We start from the raw sequence: 18,914 nt of genomic DNA on the forward strand, positions 1-18,914 counted from the left end.
AGCGAGCTTGAGATTACAAACCCATCCAATCAACTGCCAGGGGAAACACCCAAAAGAGAGAAACCAGAGGTGAGAAAGAAGCAATGCTGCTACCCACTCTGAATGCCACCCTTGCGTTCGCCAAAGGAACTAGAAAACTGGTAATTTGGAGACGATGCCATGAGGTCTAGGTCAAGAAGAGCTAAACTGCATACAAAGAGCCCGAACGCTTGAGAGAAGAGTTCCTAATCTCCAGGATGTAGAAGACGGTATTAACACTACTATACGTCCTTGTAAAGCGCGGAAAGGTGAACACAGCACTGTACAATGTAACATACAAAAGATGGTCCCTGCTCAGAGTTTGAGGTGAGAAAGGCCATCCAAACCGTGCTCCTGTCTTGTAAAAGGACGAGGAGACAGACGAAAAAGATGAGATTCCACCCATCGAAGGAGATCAGAACTATACTCGCTCAACCGAGCACATCACGTACCGTCCTGTACGTAGAGAAACAACACACCAAGAACATGTTCCTAAAAGACATGTACCGCCATGCCGGAAGAATGGGCTGAAACTCCTGAACTCTTGAAACTCAGCAAACGGTAGCCAGACCATGTCGCAGTCCAGAAGAATGAACGAGTACAGAATCTTCTGGTAATACCAGACTCCATGTACTGAGGAAGGAAGGCACCGAGCCCCCCAACCCGACAGCCTGGGGGGTGACTATGCGCCAGTCCAGCAAAGACCAAGTCATGCCTTTGAAAATAGTAATCTTGCTGAGTCACCAAATCACACCGAGCGAGGCTTGAGCAGCTGACTAGATAGTACTGGTAAACCTTTGAAAGACCATGAACCACCTGAACAAAAGTGACTGCTGCGGTGAGTTCACGTGAAAGCGAGCTGAAGGTCCCAGGGGAGTCATCACCAGATATCCTAAAACCCGTACAGAATCCCATATACATGCACTGGGTGACTGAAGAACAAGAAGATGAAGGAGGGGAGCCGGAGATTGAAATCTGTCACCCCATTCCCTGGGAAGAAACACACTTCTCTCAGACGTGACCAACAACATCCCCAGATATTCCAATATGTGGCCTAGAACAAGAGAACTCATTGGAAATGTGAATATCCACAGCCAAAGAATGAAGACCCAAGTGCGTCTGGTAAACTGACCTAGCCGGAAGATGTCCGAATCAACCAGTAGTCCAAGGAAGAAAACACCTCTATGCGACAAAACGCTAGCACTACTACCAACATCCACGAAAATAGTTGGAACTGTGGCTAGGCCCAATGATGTCTGCTTAAACAGAAAACACCGCTCGAGAACAACCAAGCAAAGAAACTGCTGACGTTGTGGCCACATGAGAAGACAGATAGATAATCTCACGGTTCCCAAATGAAATGGCAAACTCGGAGAAACAAAGTGACTCATATGAAACCATCACCAGTCAGACTAATCAGTCTTCTTAGGCACTACGAAGAAAATGGAATAACAACCCCTAGTTCTGTAAGAGCAGAAACCACTGTCCCAAGTTCTAAACTAAACTAAACTAAACCTTAAGTTTATATACCGCGTCATCTCCACGGAAGTGGAGCTCGACACGGTTTACAGGAATTAAAAACAAAGAAAGGAACTCCAATGGAAGGAAGAAGGGGACTTAGGGAAGGAAAGAGGGGGCTTAGAATAATGGAGAGGGGGGGTTACATTTTGGAGAAAAGCCAGGTTTTCAGATGTTTTCTGAAGTGTTGGAGGGAGGTCGAGCTCCGAAGATGGGCAGTAAAGCTGTTCCACAGCTCGGTTATCCTGAAGAGGAGGGATGATCCAAGTTTTCCTGTATGGGAAATGCCATTTAGAGATGGGAAGGATAGTTTGAATTTCTGAGTGGATCTGGTGGAGTGAGTACTTGAGAGCCAGGATAGTGGAAAGAGGGGAGGAAGGATGCCATGAAGAGATTTGAAGGTGAGACAGGCGCCTTTGTAGCGAACCCTGAGGGTGACTGGGAGCCAGTGAAGCTTAGACAGAAGCGGGGAGACATGATCGAATTTGCTTTTTGTGAAGATTAGTTTAGCTGCAGTATTCTGAATCCGTTGGAGTCTGAGGAGACTTTTCTTTGTTAGGCTTAGGTAGATGGAGTTGCAGTAATCAAGTCTGGATAGAATGATGGATTGGACAAGGACAGCGAAATGTTGTTGGTGGAAGCAGGATCTGACTTTTCTTAGCATATGAAGATTGAAAAAGCATTTTTTTACTAGGGAGTTGATGTGGTCATTAAAGGACAGTGTGGAATCGATGATGATTCCCAGAACTTTGCTAGAGTGTTCAAGCTGCAGATTGGTGCAGTTCTAGCAACCTGGGAAGGGGATCTCACACCAGCATCACCTTTGGACACCAAGAAAGAAGCTGAAATGGGAAAAAATAATGCAAAGGTGCAAACAACTTGAAAGAAAAATCCAAAGACCCGCAACCTGATATTACCATTTCTCCCTTTCTGCGAGAAAGCCGAAAGAGCAGTCAGAGGAAGCAAGGACCCCTTCCAAGTGAAGCAGATGACAGGAAATGAGCTAGAGTCCTGAATAAAAGAAAGGAACTCTCCTGAGAACATACTAGGCATGCAACGTAAGAACGAGTAAGATTAATCTGTGGCAGTCCGCGCAATCGGAACACCGCATGCCAGCTTCTCCAAAATACGACTGCCCTTAAAGGGAAAATTCTTATTCAATTTTCATGGGGTTTTTTGGTTGTTGTTTTTTTTTTTTAATGTTTCATGTTTTATTGTTAAATTGTTCAATGCGGCCCAGGGAAAGCAAAAGATCAGACACCCCTGCAGTAGACCCTGTTACTCTAGAAATAGAAAAAGACAGTCGTGCTCGCAGGAAATCGAGCATAGCCCTTATGCCCCTAGAACTAACCCCAAATGTGCAGTAAGCAGGTCTAAAGCGTTACCAGACACATTCAGCACTGCAGAAATGGCACCAATATGCAGGAAACAGCCAAACATACACAGTTTCACCCTTAGGAGACCCCGAGATAGATGAGGAGAGACCCGAATGAAGCACGAGAACTCTCCTGCGACTTATATAAATTGTCCAATGAGTCGCCTGCCACCAACCTAGTACGGAGGTAAGCCGAAACTGGGTGATTAAGCACAGAGCAGATTCTCCCTCTAAGTGCCTGCATAACGCTATCACGGCAGATCAAACAACTCGGGAGACCTCTACACCCCGAGCTCTAATATCTCATTAATGCAGAAAACTGCTAACACTGCCGACACATCTGACTCTGAAGGCATAGAAAGCCGCGGCAGACGCCAATAACAGCCAGCTAAAAAAGAAATGCACCGAATGCTGTGGTGCCCCCACCAGCGCAGGAGCGCGAGCCTCTTGCTTGCCGTAAGACAGCAACTCCCAGCCTACGGTAAAACAACTACCAGCTGGATAAGTGAACACTGTTGTGGCCACCCGAACTCAAGGCCGTGCCGCTGAGAACTCCGTCCATGCTGTGGCAATCTCGGCAGTGCCAGAGAACAAGAATGTGCCTATTGCGCCGGCCTCCTTCAACCGTGTTGAAAACACAAGGAGGCTGCAGAAGGCGCAGAGAAAAGAAGCTGCTGAAACAGACTCCAAGAACGCCGCGGTGCGTCCGCCAGCGTTGGAGCACAAGTGCGAGTTGCCCACTAGTGGAAAGGCACTGGCTCCACAAACAGCAGCCATCTTGGCGACTTGAACACAGCTGCGGCACCCGCTGTGCAAAGTGCAGCCCCAGGAGCAGGCCGCAAACGTTAGGACTCTCCCGCTCACGCACTAGAACAAGCTTGCGCTCCCGCGCACGGGAAGGCACCGATTCAAACAACCGTGCCCAAAACACCAATCTGGAGCCCTTCACGGAAACATCCACACCTTCCAAAATAAAGTTTCCACATACTGCAAATTTTCCACTGTCCAACAAAGTTAAGCGGTTGAGAAAGAAATTATCTATGTAGTGAACCACGCGACTGCACAGCTGCAGGTTCCCCATAACAAAACATTATACCAACAACAATGCAGATGCCCAGGGCCAAGGACCTTGAACGAGGACACTGTAAAAGAGGGCTCAGGACTGAGTGGGAATTTTTTGAAGAAGGACCTAAGGACAAATTGCAGGGGTCTAGGACACAAATAAAACTGGCAAACAGGACTAACAGAGAACAACGGAATCCAGAGGGACAACCAAAAATGAGGAAACAGGCTGAGGACGAAACAGACGCACCACAGGAGGAGGATGACCGAGACGAGGCTTGGGGACTGGCAACTCACGAGGGGGTCGCCAGGAGCGCCAAACCACGAGGAAAACCAGCAAGAAAGGCGAACAACCGGGACTTACACTGCCTGTACACTAATGCTAGGAGCCTAAGGGCTAAAATGGGAGAGCTGGAAGTATTAGCCAGCACAAAGGGCCTAGACATAATTGGAGTCACAGAAACGTGGTGGACTGATGACAATGAATGGGATGTGGCTTTACCAGGGTTCAAACTCTACAGGAGAGATAGGTCACACAAAAAGGATGGAGGAATAGCGCTAAATATAAAAGATTCCATACCTTCAACCAGGATGGAAACAACAATAAGGGCGGATGACTTGGAATCACTATGGGTTAAGCTACCAGGAGGAACAGGAGCGGACATAAAATTGGGTCTGTACTATCGCCCACCTGGCCAATCGGAAGAAATCGACCAGGACCTGGAGGCCGAACTGAGGCAGTTATGCAAAAGCGGAAGTGTGGTGGTCATGGGGGACTTCAACCACCCGGGAATAGACTGGAGCATCAGGCACTCGAACTGCATGAGGGAGACCAAATTCATGGAGGTCACGAGGGACTGTTTCATGGAATAGCTGGTCACGGAATCAACACGGGGAGATGCCACTCTTGACCTAATCTTCAACGGACTAGGGGGACCCGCTAAGGAGGTGGCGGTACTAGCCCCACTAGGAAACAGCGATCACAACACGATCCAGTACAGGCTAGAAATTGGATCATCAAAGGTGAAAAGAACCACAATGACAGGAAATTATGGTGTCATGAGGAAAATGGTGGGAAAGAAACTCAACGATACCGCAAGGAAGATGGAGTCCGTAGAAAAAGCCTGGACCCTACTCAAGGGCACGGTGCACAGAGCACAGAACTTGTGCGTCCCCAAGTTCAGGAAAGGGTGCAAAAAAAATAGAACAAAAAACCCAGTGTGGATAACAAATGCAGTGAAAAAGGCGATAAGTGATAAGAAGGCATCATTCAAAAAATGGAAAAAAGACCAGACAGAGGACAACCAAAAGGAGCATAAAAAACACCAAAAGGAGTGTCACCGAGTGGTTAGGAAAGCAAAAAGAGAATATGAAGAGAGACTGGCAGGGGAAGCAACAAACTTCAAATCATTCTACAGGTACGTCAAGGGGAAGCAACCAGCTAGGGAGGAAGTGGGACCCTTGGATGATGGAGACAGAAAGGGAGTGGTAAAAGAGGAAAAGGAGATAGCGGACAGGTTAAATGAGTTCTTCACGTCAGTTTTCACAAGGGAGGACACAACCAATATTCCGGAACCCGAGGAGATCGTAAAAGGAGATCAGGATGAAAATCTGGTCAAACTAGAGGTGAGCAAGGTGGATGTCCTCAGGCAGATAGACAGGCTAAAGAGCAACAAATCGCCAGGTATGGATGGCATTCACCCAAGGGTACTCAAGGAACTAAGGAACGAAATAGCTGAGCCACTTCGACAGATATGCAACCTTTCATTAAAAACTGGAGAGATTCCGGAGGACTGGAAAATAGCAAATGTCACGCCCATCTTTAAGAAAGGCTCAAGGGGAGACCCGGGAAACTACAGGCCAGTGAGCTTGACCTCGGTCCCGGGAAAGATGATGGAAGCGCTGATTAAGGACAGCATCTGGGAACACATCGAAAACAATGGGCAGCTAAAGTCGAGCCAGCATGGCTTCTGCAAGGGCAGGTCATGCCTCACGAACTTATTATACTTCTTTGAGGGGGTAAACAGCCAGGTGGATAAAGGGGAATCCATAGACATCATTTACCTTGACTTCCAAAAAGCCTTCAACAAGGTACCACACGAAAGACTGCTAAGGAAGCTATGGAACCACGGGGTGCAAGGGGTGGTCCACCGATGGATTAAAAACTGGCTGGCGGACAGGAAACAGAGGGTTGGAGTAAAGGGCCATTACTCAGATTGGAAATGGGTCATGAGTGGAGTTCCACAGGGGTCGGTGCTGGGACCGTTTCTGTTCAATATATTTATTAACGACCTGGAGGCGGGAACAAAATGTGAGGTTATTAAATTTGAGGATGACACTAAACTATACAGCAGGGTCAAAACCATGGAGGACTGCGAAGACCTCCAAAATGATCTGACAACGCTGGAAGAGTGGGCCAAAAAATGGCAAATGAGCTTCAACATAGGGAAATGCAAGGTCATGCATGTTGGGAAAAAGAACCCGATGTTCACTTACAAGATGGGGGGATCACCGCTAGGGGTGAGCAACCTTGAAAGAGACCTGGGAGTGATGGTAGACACAACATTGAAGGCGTCGGCGCAGTGCGCCACAGCCTCAAGGAAAGCAAACAGAATGTTGGGTATCATTAAGAAAGGTATCACGACCAGGACGAAGGAAGTCATCCTGCCACTGTATCGTGCAATGGTGCGCCCACACCTGGAGTACTGTGTCCAGTACTGGTCGCCGTACCTCAAGAAGGACATGGCGGTACTTGAGAGAGTCCAGAGAAGAGCAACTAAGCTAATAAAGGGCATGGGGGACCTCTCATATACTGACAGACTGAAAAAGCTGGGGCTTTTCTCGCTGGAAAAGCGACGACTTAGAGGAGACATGATAGAAACCTTCAAGATCATGAAGGGCATAGAAAAAGTGGACAGGGACAGATTTTTCAAACTATGGGGAACCACAAGTACAAGGGGGCACTCAGTGAAATTGAGAGGGGAAAGGTTTAGAACAAATGCCAGGAAGTTCTTTTTCACCCAGAGGGTGGTGGATACATGGAACGCGCTACCGGAGGATGTGATAAGCAGAAGCACGCTACAGGGCTTCAAAGAAGGTCTGGACAGGTACCTGGAGGACAAAGGGATTGAGGGATACAGATAAGAGTATAGGTAAGGTTATAGGGATAGGATTAGAGGTAAATTGTAAAATTAGTCAGAAACCACTGTTCAGGCAGTGGGCCTGATGGGCCGCCGCGAGAGCGGACCGCTGGGCGAGATGGACCTCTGGTCTGCCTCAGCGGAGGCAACTTCTTATGTTCTTATGTTCTTAACAAAAACCCTAGGCCAAAGACAACCTCAAAACAAAGCACACAGCTCTCACACCACTAGAAAATACATAGCCCGCAGAAGCAATGTAAAAAAGGAATACTCACATCCAGGCTGGCAGGGCTGGCAGACGCCGTAGACACCAGTCGAGCACCCCTGATAAGGCACAATCATAAAAAGCAAATGGTCTCTTTTTTTTTTTTTTAAGGGAAAGAAGAAAAAATAGAGACCCAGGTAGCCCTCTATCACTTTAGGGAGGGTGAGGCAGGGACCTGGGGGGGGGGCCCAGGTGTAACCCCTAAAGCCATTCACCCCCATTCAGCCGGACACCCCTGTCTCACTGAAGAGAAAATCTCAATAGGAGAAATAGCATCACCAGCTCACTGAAGAGAAACCTCAACAGGAGAAATAGCATCGCCAGCTCACTGAAGAGAAACCTCAACAGGAGAAAATAAAGTTCCAGTCACAGCCAGAATCCAGGAGATATCACCTGCTGGGAGATAGAGCATACTGGAGATACAGGAGGAGTGCCAGCCAATAGGACCACCTGTTAATCAGTTTCTCTATCTCCGCCTGCTGGTAGATGTGTGCTATTCCATTGGTCTCTGGATTCATCTGCTGCTGTTGCTAAGGAAGAGGCCATTTATTGCCTTACTGATTCTGGGGTAATGTAATATAACGCACATTAAAATTAAGCACACAGACCTTTATTTAAGCATGCATAAAAAGTTTGACTGATTATACAGTAAGCCCCTAATTATATACAGTACATATAATGCTCAAAATTGCACACACAAATTTGGGCATGCACCTAAACAGTGCACACAATTTAATTGTTAATGAGCCAATTAACACCAAGGAGACTGAATGTACATTGGTTTAATTTGTGTGTGTGTGTGCTTTCATTTGTGCTTTGTTGTATTTTACCTTTTGTTTCTAATGCTCATGAGAAGTGACAGGATCAATATCATGTCAAATGTCTTCATAGCGGGACAAATTTGCCCTCAAGCTCAGCTGGAACTGGAGAACCACATCAGTCTCCAGCAATCTTAGCAGTGTTGCCCTTAGTCAAAGTACACACTTCCTTTGGGACCTGCTGATGATGGCTTGAGCCAGGTCTGGCTGAGCCTTTTCTCTCCTTTCTTCTACATGATTGCCCTAGTCCCTGCTGTCTCTCCTTTTTCCTCTTCTCCTCTAGCTCTGCTTCTAGCCCTCATCTGGTACAAGCAATAAAGCTAAAAGAATAGTGGCAGATCGTCTATGCTAGCACAAGAAGAGAAACCTTCACTAACATTAGCCACAGAAGAGTGAGCTAACATTTAATTCCTCATCAGACCATAAGCTAAGCTCCCGATATTAGGAAAATATGTATTAAGCTTTCAGTTCTTGTGTGCATTTCTTTGCATTTGGGAATAATAACTAATGCCTTCAACACTGTTGGATTTAAACGAACAATGTACTAATATTTTCCTATATCTTTATGTTCAACCATCTTGTGTGCTAGATCCTGTACAGGAAAATGTATGAAGAACCTGAAATCTTTTAATCTTCTAGTGCTTTATTACACTGACCTCTCTCTACGAAGATGGAGAGAAGGAAAGCTAGAAGGGTGGGGTTAACGTAAAAGAAGCAGCTTGTTTCTTCTGCTTCTCTCCTGCTCAGTCAGAGGATAAGGGAAAGAAAACATGAATAGACAAAATACTGGATTTTGTGCTTACAAAAGCAGGTGTTCTTCCACTGAGCTGTCCGCCTTTCCTTAATCCAGTTTCCTATAGCAGCATCCTAACCAAGCCAGCAGTAAGAGGTTTTCAGAGTTGCTCTCAAGATCCTCTCCACCCTTTCTTTTTTAGATTTATCTTCCTGACACATTAATTCAGTATCTGCCTCAGTGCCATAATGGTCGCACTTGGCAAGCTGGAGATTCACCGTTCGGATCTATCTGGCACTCAGGGGAAGATTCTCAAAACTTTATGGTAAAATCCAACGGGTTGCTACCGAGGTCGCTATTGTAACAATTCCAAAAAGGTGAGTGCCCCAAGGCTCGGTTCTTGGGCCTATCTTATTTAATATCTTCATAAATGACCTTGAAGAGGAGACAACAAGTAATATAATCAAGTTTGCAGTCGACACAAAACTATGTCGGGCAGTAGGGTCACAAAAAGACAATGAAGATCTCCAGAAGGATCTAGACCAAATAGAGAAATGGGCGGACAAGTGGCAGATGAAGTTTAACAAAGACAAATGCAAGGTGATGCACCTGGGCAAGAAAAATAAGGAACATGAATACAAAATGTTAGGTGTAACATTGGCCAAAACTGAACAAGAAAGAGACCTGGGGGTACTGATAGACAGAAACCAGTAGCCGTCGACTTAATGTGCGGCAGCGGCGAAGAAAGCAAACAGAATGTTGGGCATGATAAAGAAGGGGATCACGAGTAGATCGGCGGACGTTATAATGCCGCTTTACAGAGCAATGGTCAGACCACACTTGGAGTACTGTGTCTAACACTGGTCTCCTTACCTAAAAAAGGATATAGCCCTGCTGGAAAGAGTGCAGAGGCGAGCCACGAAACTAGTAAAAGGTATGGAAAATTTGAGCTACAAAGAACGACTAGGAAGACTGGGACTGTTCACCCTCGAGAAGAGGAGACTGCGAGGGGATATGATTGAGACTTTTAAAATACTGAAAGGATTCGACAAAATAGAGCAAGAATCATCGTTGTTCACATTGTCAAATGTGAAACGGACAAGAGGTCACGGACTAAAGCTGAGGGGCAGCAGGCTCAGGACAAATGTCAGGAAGTTCTGTTTCGCACAGCGGGTGGTGGACGCTTGGAATGCTCTCCCGGATGAAGTGGTGACGGAGACTACCATTCTGGGTTTCAAGTGTAAGTTGGATGTATACCTCCTTGCAAAACATATAGCACAGTTACTTACCGTAACAGGTGTTATCCAGGGACAGCAGGCAGATATTCTCACATGTGGGTGACGTCATCTACGGAGCCCCAGCGCGGACAGCTTTTCAAGCAAACTTGATTGAAGTTTCAAGTTTGCTACACTGCACCACGCATGTGCATGCCTTCTTGCCCACTAGAGGGCGCATCCCACCTCGTGGTCCTCAGTTCCATAACTGGCAAAGAAGCCATCCTCGGGGAGGCGGGCGGGTTGTGAGAATATCTGCCTGCTGTCCCTGGATAACACCTGTTACGGTAAGTAACTGTGCTTTATCCCAGGACAAGCAGGGTCACATGTGGGTGACCTCCAAGCCAACCAAAAAAGGGCAGGTGGGAGGATGGCAATTAGGAAAATAGATTACGTAACACCGACTGGCCAAACCGGCCGTCGCTTCTGGACAAAGTGTCCAGACAGTAGTGGGAGGTGAATGTATGAACCAAAGACCAAGTGGCAGCTTTACATATGTCCTCCATAGGAGTAGATCGGAGGAAAGCAACCGAAGCTGCCATCGCCCGGACCTTATGCCCCGTGACTCGAACCGGGAGCGTAAGACCAGCCTGAGCGTAGCAAAAAGAAATACAAGCAGCCAACCAGTTGGACAAGGTGTGCTTGGAAACAGGATGTCCTAAACGATTAGGATCAAAGGACAAAAACAATTGAGGAACCTTCCTATGAGACCTGGTACGTTGGAGATAAAAAGCCAACGCCCTCTTACAGTCAAGCGTGTGGAGCGCCGTCTCGCCAGGATGGGAGTGGGGCTTAGGAAAGAACACCGGAAGGACAATGGACTGATTGAGGTGGAAATCAGACACAACTTTAGGTAAAAATTTAGGATGGGTGCGGAGAACCACCTTGTCATGATGGAACACAGTGAAAGGCGGGTCCGCAACCAAAGCTTGCAACTCACTAATCCGTCGAGCAGATGTGAGGGCAATCAGAAATACCACCTTCCAAGTAAGAAATTTCAGGAGAGACTTGTCGATAGGCTCAAAGGGAGGTTTCATCAGTTGAGCTAAGACAACATTCAAATCCCAAACGACAGGAGGAGGCTTCAGAGGGGGACAAACATTGATTAGACCCTTCATGAAACGCGTCACCAGAGGATGAAGCGAAAGAGAACGTCCGTCCAAGTGCCGATGGAAAGCCGAAATGGCACTGAGATGTACCTGGACAGATGTCGTCTTCAGGCCGGAATTAGACAAATGTAACAAATAGTCCAGTACCGAAGACACCGGGACCGAATCCGGATCCAGATGACGCGAGGAACACCAGGAGGAAAACCTGGTCCACTTCTGGGAATAACAAAGCCTGGTCGAGACCTTGCGCGAGGCTTATCAAAACTTCCCGCACCGACTGAGAAACCGGAACCGAAGTCAAGGGGAAAGGAACCAAGCGGTCAGGTGTAACGACTGAAGATTGGGATGCAACAGCGAACCCCGACTCTGAGATAGCAGAGAGGGAAACACAGGCAGAAGCAGAGGCTCCCTGACACTGAGTTGAAGAAGCAGGGAGAACCAGTGTTGACGAGGCCACCGAGGCGCAATGAGAATCATAGTGGCTCTGGATGATTTGAGACGAACCAACGTCCTCAAGATCAGGGGGAAAGGAGGAAACGCATAAAGGAACCTCCCTCCCCAGTCGAGAAGAAAGGCGTCCGCTTTCAGACGGTCCGGGGAGTACATCCGAGAACAATACAGGGGTAGTTTGCGAGTCTCCGGGGAGGCAAACAGATCCACCTGTGGAGTCCCCCAGCGGTCGAAGACCTCGCGCAGGACTCTGGAGTTGAGTGACCACTCGTGCGGCTGGAGAAGCCGACTGAGTTTGTCTGCCAAGCAGTTCTGTTCCCCCTGGATATAGACCGCCTGTAGGAAGATGTTCTGGGAGATCGCCCATTCCCAAAGGCGCAGAGCTTCCCGGCAAAGGGACCAAGAGCCTGTCCCACCTTGCTTGTTCACATAATACATGGCCACCTGGTTGTCCGTTCGCACGAGGACTACCTGATCGCGGAGCAGGTGGCAGAAAGCTCGAGCCACCAGAAAGATGGCGCGAAGCTCCAACACATTGATGTGACAGCGTTGGTCCTCCACCAACCACAAGCCTTGGGTCCGCAGACCGTCGAGATGGGCCCCCCACGCGTACTCCGAGGAGTCCGTGGTCAGAACCTTGTGATGCGGAGGGACGAGAAAGAGCAAACCCCCGGAAAGATTCGAAGAGTCGGTCCACCAACGGAGCGAGCGTCTCAAAGAAGGAGTCATCGTTATGCGAGAAGAGACAGATCGCACTCCTGGCGCCACTGAGAGGCCAGAGTCCACTGAGGAATTCTCATGTGCAGTCTGGCGAACGGCGTGACGTGGACCGTAGAAGCCATGTGGCCCAGAAGCATCATCATGCGCTGAGCCGACACCATCGGCAGCTGAAGGATCAGACGACCCAACCGAACCAAAGCCTCCAACCGCGGAGGAGGGAGGAATGAATGGAGGCGAACAGTGTCCAGCACTGCGCCTATAAACTGAAGTGATTGGGTCGGGCATAATTGTGACTTGGGAAAGTTCACTTCGAACCCTAGTCGTTGAAGGAAGGCGATAGACTGTAGGGTCGCTGAGATAACCCCTTCCCTGGTCGGGGCCTTGATCAGCCAATCGTCCAGGTAAGGGAAGACCTGAAACCCCCGAGACCTTAGTGCTGCAGCGACTACCACCATACACTTCGTGAAGACTCGAGGGGACGGGGCCAGGCCGAAGGGGAGGACCCTGTACTGCAGGTGTAGCTCGCCCACCTGGAACCGTAAGAATTTTCGGAAAGCGGGATGCACCGGAACATGGGTGTACGCTTCCTTCAGGTCCAGGGAGCACATCCAGTCCCCTTCCTCCAAGAGAGGATATAATACCGGAAGTGACAACATCCGGAACTTCTCCCAGACCAGGAACTTGTTGAGCTTCCTGAGGTCTAGAATGGGGCGTAAGTCCCCGGTCTTCTTTGGGACCAAAAAGTAACGGGAGTAAAACCCCCGCCCCCGCTGGTCGGAGGGTACAGGTTCCACCGCCCGAAGCCTCAACAAGGCCCTGGCCTCGGCCATGAGGACGGGGAGCTGGGTCCGGTTTTATGGGCAAGCCCCCGGTGAATGTTCCGGCGGCGCAGAGCAAAAGTTGAGAGAGTAGCCCTCGGAGACGGTCCTGAGCACCCAAGCGTCGGATGTTATCTCGGTCCAGGCCGCGTAAAAGGACCGGAGTCAACCCCCTATGGGAAGGGGGTCCGGCGCGATGGCGGAGGGGGGCCGGCCCCATCCGCCTATCCCGTCAAAAGGACGGCGCTGGCTTGGCAGGACCCTGCGCTGGAGTTTTAGTTTGTCCCCCTCTGCCCTGTCGAGGGGGGCGCCGAGACGGTGGCCTTGAAAAAGCCGGGGTCGACTTTTGAGGGTACCGCCTCGGAGGAGGCCGGAAGGGTTTCTGCGGCGTGGCTCGAGGTTTCGGATGGACCAAGGAGGCTAACGAGCGCTCCTGTTCCGAGAGCCGTTTGGTCGCCGCCTCCAGGGATTCATCGAATAATTCGGACCCCACACAAGGCAAGTCCGCAAGGCGTTCCTGCAGGTTTGGGTCCATATCGAGGGTGCGTAGCCACGCCAACCGGCGCATAGCTACCGCAAAGGCTGACACCCTCGATACCAGCTCAAACGTATCGTACACCGCATGAAAAAGGTACAAACGCAATTGAGACAGGTTGGACATAAACCTGTCGAACCCTTCCCTGCGGGAGTCCGGCAAGGCCTCACGATATTGGGGCAGATCCTTTACCATGCCCCGCAGATAGGAGGAAAAGGTAAAGGCATAATTCAACACCCTGGTTGCCATGAAGGAATTGGCATAGAGGCGACGACCAAACTTGTCAAGGGTCCGACCCTCCCTGCCGGGCGGAACCGCCGCAGAAACCCGGGAGGGTTGCGTCTTTTTGAGCGCAGACTCGACCAGTAGAGACTGGTGGGAGAGTTGAGCCTTCTCAAACCCCTTGGGTGGTATCGTCCTGTACTTTGACTCCATCTTAGACGGCACCGCTGTGACTGTAAGAGGTGAAGTCAGGTTCTTAAGCAAGGTCTGATGAAGGACCTTATTCAGGGGCAGCCGAGGGGATTCCCTTGGGGGAGTAGGAAGGTCCTGCTCCTCGAGGAACTCTAGTATATTGCGACCCAGCCATGAGGTCCAGGCCCAAGGCACGCGCCATGTCCTGCACAAAGCTGGAGAAGGAGGACGGCCTGGCAGGCGGGGAGGGAGTTCTCGACCTCTCCGCCGAACAAAAGGGGGACGCCTCGTGAGAATAACGTGGCTCCCTACCGGACCCCGAGCCCCATGAGGCCAGATCTAATGGTCTCGAGGGGGTCGGGGAACGTCTCCGCCTCGAAGAACCCCTGGGAGACGTCCCAGGCGTCCGAGGGACCGAGGCACGCCCCCTTTTCCTCGGCGAGGAGTCACGAGAACCCCCTCTCGCAGGGGAACGGAGAAGCCTCGGGTTATCGAGACGAAGCTCCGAAACCCGCAAGGCCTCGCCCCCGAGCGGAGAGGAGCGACCACGTCGCCGAGGAGAGCCTCGCGAACGCTTCGGCTTCCTCGGGCGACGCCTTGCCCGAGGCCGGCCCGAGGGTGAGGAACCCCGGGAGGACCTCGAGGAGGAGGAGGAGGAAATTTGTCTCACTCTGCGTACCTTGTCCGGGGCCGTATGCTGCTCTCAGGCGGGGCCCCCGAGGTCGAGGTCGAGGGCAAGGTCGAGGCCGAGGTCGGTGGTGCCCCGGTAGCCGAGACCGAGGGAGTCGAGACCGAGGTCGCCGAGGTCGGTGCCTCCGAGGTAAGAGCAGTTGGGGTCGCAGCCCGCTGCAGTTGTTCGAGGGCGCCAGACAGCTCCGAGGAAATCAATGCTCGGAGCAGGTCCTAGAACGCCGGAATCCCGACCATGGTAGGCAGGTCCGAGGCCGGGGGATGCTCCCTGGAGGGCGACCTCGGTCTCGAGTATTCCCTCGGGGCATTAGTGGCCGGAGTCCTGGGCGGGGCTGAGGACGACCCACCCGCCGCAGAGGAGCTTGAGGATGGCTTCTTCGATGACCCTGGAGTCGGGGATGGAAAAGAGGACTTACCCGAGGCAGGTTTGGTCGCAGGCGTCGGCTTCAAGGTCGAGGTCGAGGGACGCGGCGAAGCCGAAGGCGCCGAGGCCGAGGTCAAGGCCGGGGCCGAAGCCGAGGCCGACGTCGAGGCCTTCCCGGGCGCGGAGTCAACTGCGAAAAGCTCCGCCATCCTGGCGCGGCGTCGACAGAGCGCTCTGGCCTGAAAAGTGGAACACCGATCACAGGAATTAGTCGGATGCTCGGGTCCAAGGCAGAGCAAGCACCACCGGTGGGGGTCAGTGATGGATAGTAACCGCTCACACCGGGTGCATTTCTTAAAGCCCGTCAAGGGACGGGACATGAAAAGAAAAAATGGGCCGGGAACGAACAATGTCCCGCGGCCGTGGCTCCCGGGAGCCCCCGGAGCCGAACGGAAGAAATAAACTTGTTTTTTGTTTTTTGTTTTGACGATAAATGACGGCCAAGAAGGAAAAACAACAAATAAAGCACAGCGACCGAGCTAAATAACCCAGACGCGGTGTCAGAAGGCAGAAAAATAGGAGCTCAATTTCCACAGGGCTTCTGGCTCCGCGGAAAAAACTGAACTGAGGACCACGAGGTGGGATGCGCCCTCTAGTGGGCAAGAAGGCATGCACATGCGTGGTGCAGTGTAGCAAACTTGAAACTTCAATCAAGTTTGCTTGAAAAGCTGTCTGCGCTGGGGCTCCGTAGATGACGTCACCCACATGTGAGAATATGCTGCCTGCTTGTCCTGGGATAATGATGGATACGGGTAACTGGGGTCTCCAACTGGGAGCACCTGGCTTGGCCTCCGCGTGTGCGGGTCGCCGGAATAGATGGACCTAGGGTCTGATCCGGCCTAGGCATTTCTTATGTTCTTATGTTCATTCTCTAAAGACCCCACATGCAAATGAGGTTCACAGATGTTCATGTAAGCTCGCTAAATTTATTTGAGATGAGTCGCATGCACCCACATATTTATTTAAAAAACAAATCAAAGATTGGCAGGAGAGATACCCACTCTTCCACCTCGCTCACACAAGCTCCTGGCAGTAGGAGGAATTTTGGGAGTGTGTGGTGCAGTGGTTGGATCTACAGCCTCAGCACCCTGGGGTTGTGGGTTCAAACCCCACGCTGCTCCTTGTGACCCTGGGCAAGTCACTTAATCCTCCATAGCCCCAGGTACGTTAGATAGATTGTGAGCCCACCGGGACAGAGAGGGAAAAATGCTTGAGTACCTGATTGTAAAAACCGCTTAGATAACCTTGATAGGCGGTATATAAAATCCTAATAAACTTGTATGCCCACTCCATCCCAAGGCGTCGCAAAACCTCTCGATACAACCCCCTCGGTGGCAGCAGAAGGGATGCTCACTCCCTTCCGCCACCATCGCACTTGCATGAAAGAGGAGAGAAGCTTTTGTCATTAAGTGATACTTGTTGAATAACACCTTTTGAGGGGGGTTTTAACAGTCCCTGCCACAGAACTTTTAAGGATGAAACATGACCATGCTAGGCTTAATTCTTTATGTATTTATTAAATGGTGAATAAATTATTATAAAGGAGTTTGGGATTTCTATTTTGATCTACTGTTTTTGTGTATCTTTGATTGTGTAGATCGGTTGCTCATTTGTTTTCTTGATCCTGTCTTGATTTTACAGCTAGATCATCAGGGACTGCAAGGTAGGCAGGATGGATTCTACTATAAAGTATTCAACTGTTTCCTCGAGAAAACCAAATTACTAATGTAGTGGAGTTCAAGAGTTAAATCATTCCAAAGCGAGGGACTTGCTACATAAGAACAGAAGTGCAATATTTTTCAAGCCTAATTTGATGAATTGAGGCCATATCCAGTAGAAATGTATCTGCAGAACAAAGGCCCTCTTTTACTTTATGAGCGTTGGAGCTGTTACCACCATGACCAGCACTAAAAACACTAGCATGGTTTTGTAAAAGGGAGGAGGGTAGAGGTTTCTACCACAGCTCGAAGCGCTAAATGCTCCGACACTCATAGGAATTCTATGAGAATTAAAGCATTTAGTGCTCCAGGCCACAGTAGAAACCTCTACCACGGCTTAGCATAAGGGGGGGGGGGGGAGAAGTTATCTAGATGACTGATAGATCACAGTATACCTGCAATCAACAATAGAGCATTAATATTTATTAAAGCTTAAATCAGTACTGGGGAAATGTTTTTGTAATGTGACAACCCAAACTACAAACACCCCTAATAAATTCATTTTGCTTCAGGGAAGAGGAGTGGTAGTGGAAGCAGGGTAAAAGCCATTCTAGTAAAATACATACAAGTTAAAGATAAACTCCCCATATATAAGTTAGCTTAGCGGGATATAAAAAAGGTTTGGATAACTTTCTAAATGAGAAGTCCATAAGCCATTATTAAGATGGACTTCAGAAAATCCACCGCTTACTCCTAGGATAAGCAGCATAAAATCTGGTTTACTACTAGAGATCTTGCCAGGTACTTGTGACTTGGGTTGGCCACTGTTGGTAACAGAATACTGGGCTTGATAGACCTTCGGTCTGTCCCATTATGTTCTTATGTTCTTAATTCCACTGAGTAACAAATTTTCAAATGAAAACTCCCTTTTGAAAATGAGTCTGTAGGCCTTCTGATATGCAAAACTGGTAGGCATGAAAGGAAAATATCCTCTAAATATGGAAATTCCCTTTCCTAGTGCAATTCATTGTTTTGTCAGTTATAAATGTTCTAAAATAAAAAGTTTAAATGCCAGATGGCCCATCAAAGTAAGAGCTGTCTGTTAATTACCTGCAAAGGTAATATTGCTATGTTAATGAAAAGTTGTTTATCTAAACAAAAAATCTTTAAAAGATGAAGGATGCTAGGGGCTATAAAGCCTTTCAAGAAATGAATTAATGAATCCCAATTGGAAAGTGAATATATGGTCTCCAAGGGCTCAGCTTCTGAAGTGCATATTGCTAATTACAACAAATCTGACCCTCCAAATTACAAAGGAAGAATACTACTAGTGCTTTAAACTATAAAAAATAATTTCAGGTATGTAGTTTGGAAAACCTTATTGTTTTTCTTACTTTTCTTCTCTTATCCATCTTCAAAAAATGTAATACAGTACTCCCCCAATATTCACGGGGGTTCCGTTCCAGGAACCCCCGTGAATCTTGAAAAACCGCGAATACAGTTTTTCGTGGGGGAGACTGGAGAGGGCAGCAGGAGAGGCAGAAGAGAGCAGCCGGAGCGCCGGCGAGTGAAGGAAATCACTCGCTGTGTGCTCCGACCGCCTCTTCCTGCACTAAAGTCGGGCCTTACCAATCAGGAGCTGCGTGTCAAAGCAGCTCCTGATTGGTAAGGCCCGACTTTAGTGCAGAGCGAGGCGGTCGGAGCAAACAGCGAGTGATTTCCTTCACTCGCCGGCGCTCCAGCTGGTCTCTCCTGCCTCTCCAGCTGTTCTCTCCTGGTCAGTGGTTCGCAGTTGGAAAATACCACGAACCGCCGACCGCGAATGACTGGGGGAACACTGTAGTCCCATCAATTGGGTAATAAGCAGTGGACCAGGAGACATGAGTAAAATGC

The sequence above is a fragment of the Geotrypetes seraphini genome, chromosome 14 (genome assembly GCF_902459505.1).
Source record: "Geotrypetes seraphini chromosome 14, aGeoSer1.1, whole genome shotgun sequence".
Taxonomy (NCBI): domain Eukaryota; kingdom Metazoa; phylum Chordata; class Amphibia; order Gymnophiona; family Dermophiidae; genus Geotrypetes; species Geotrypetes seraphini.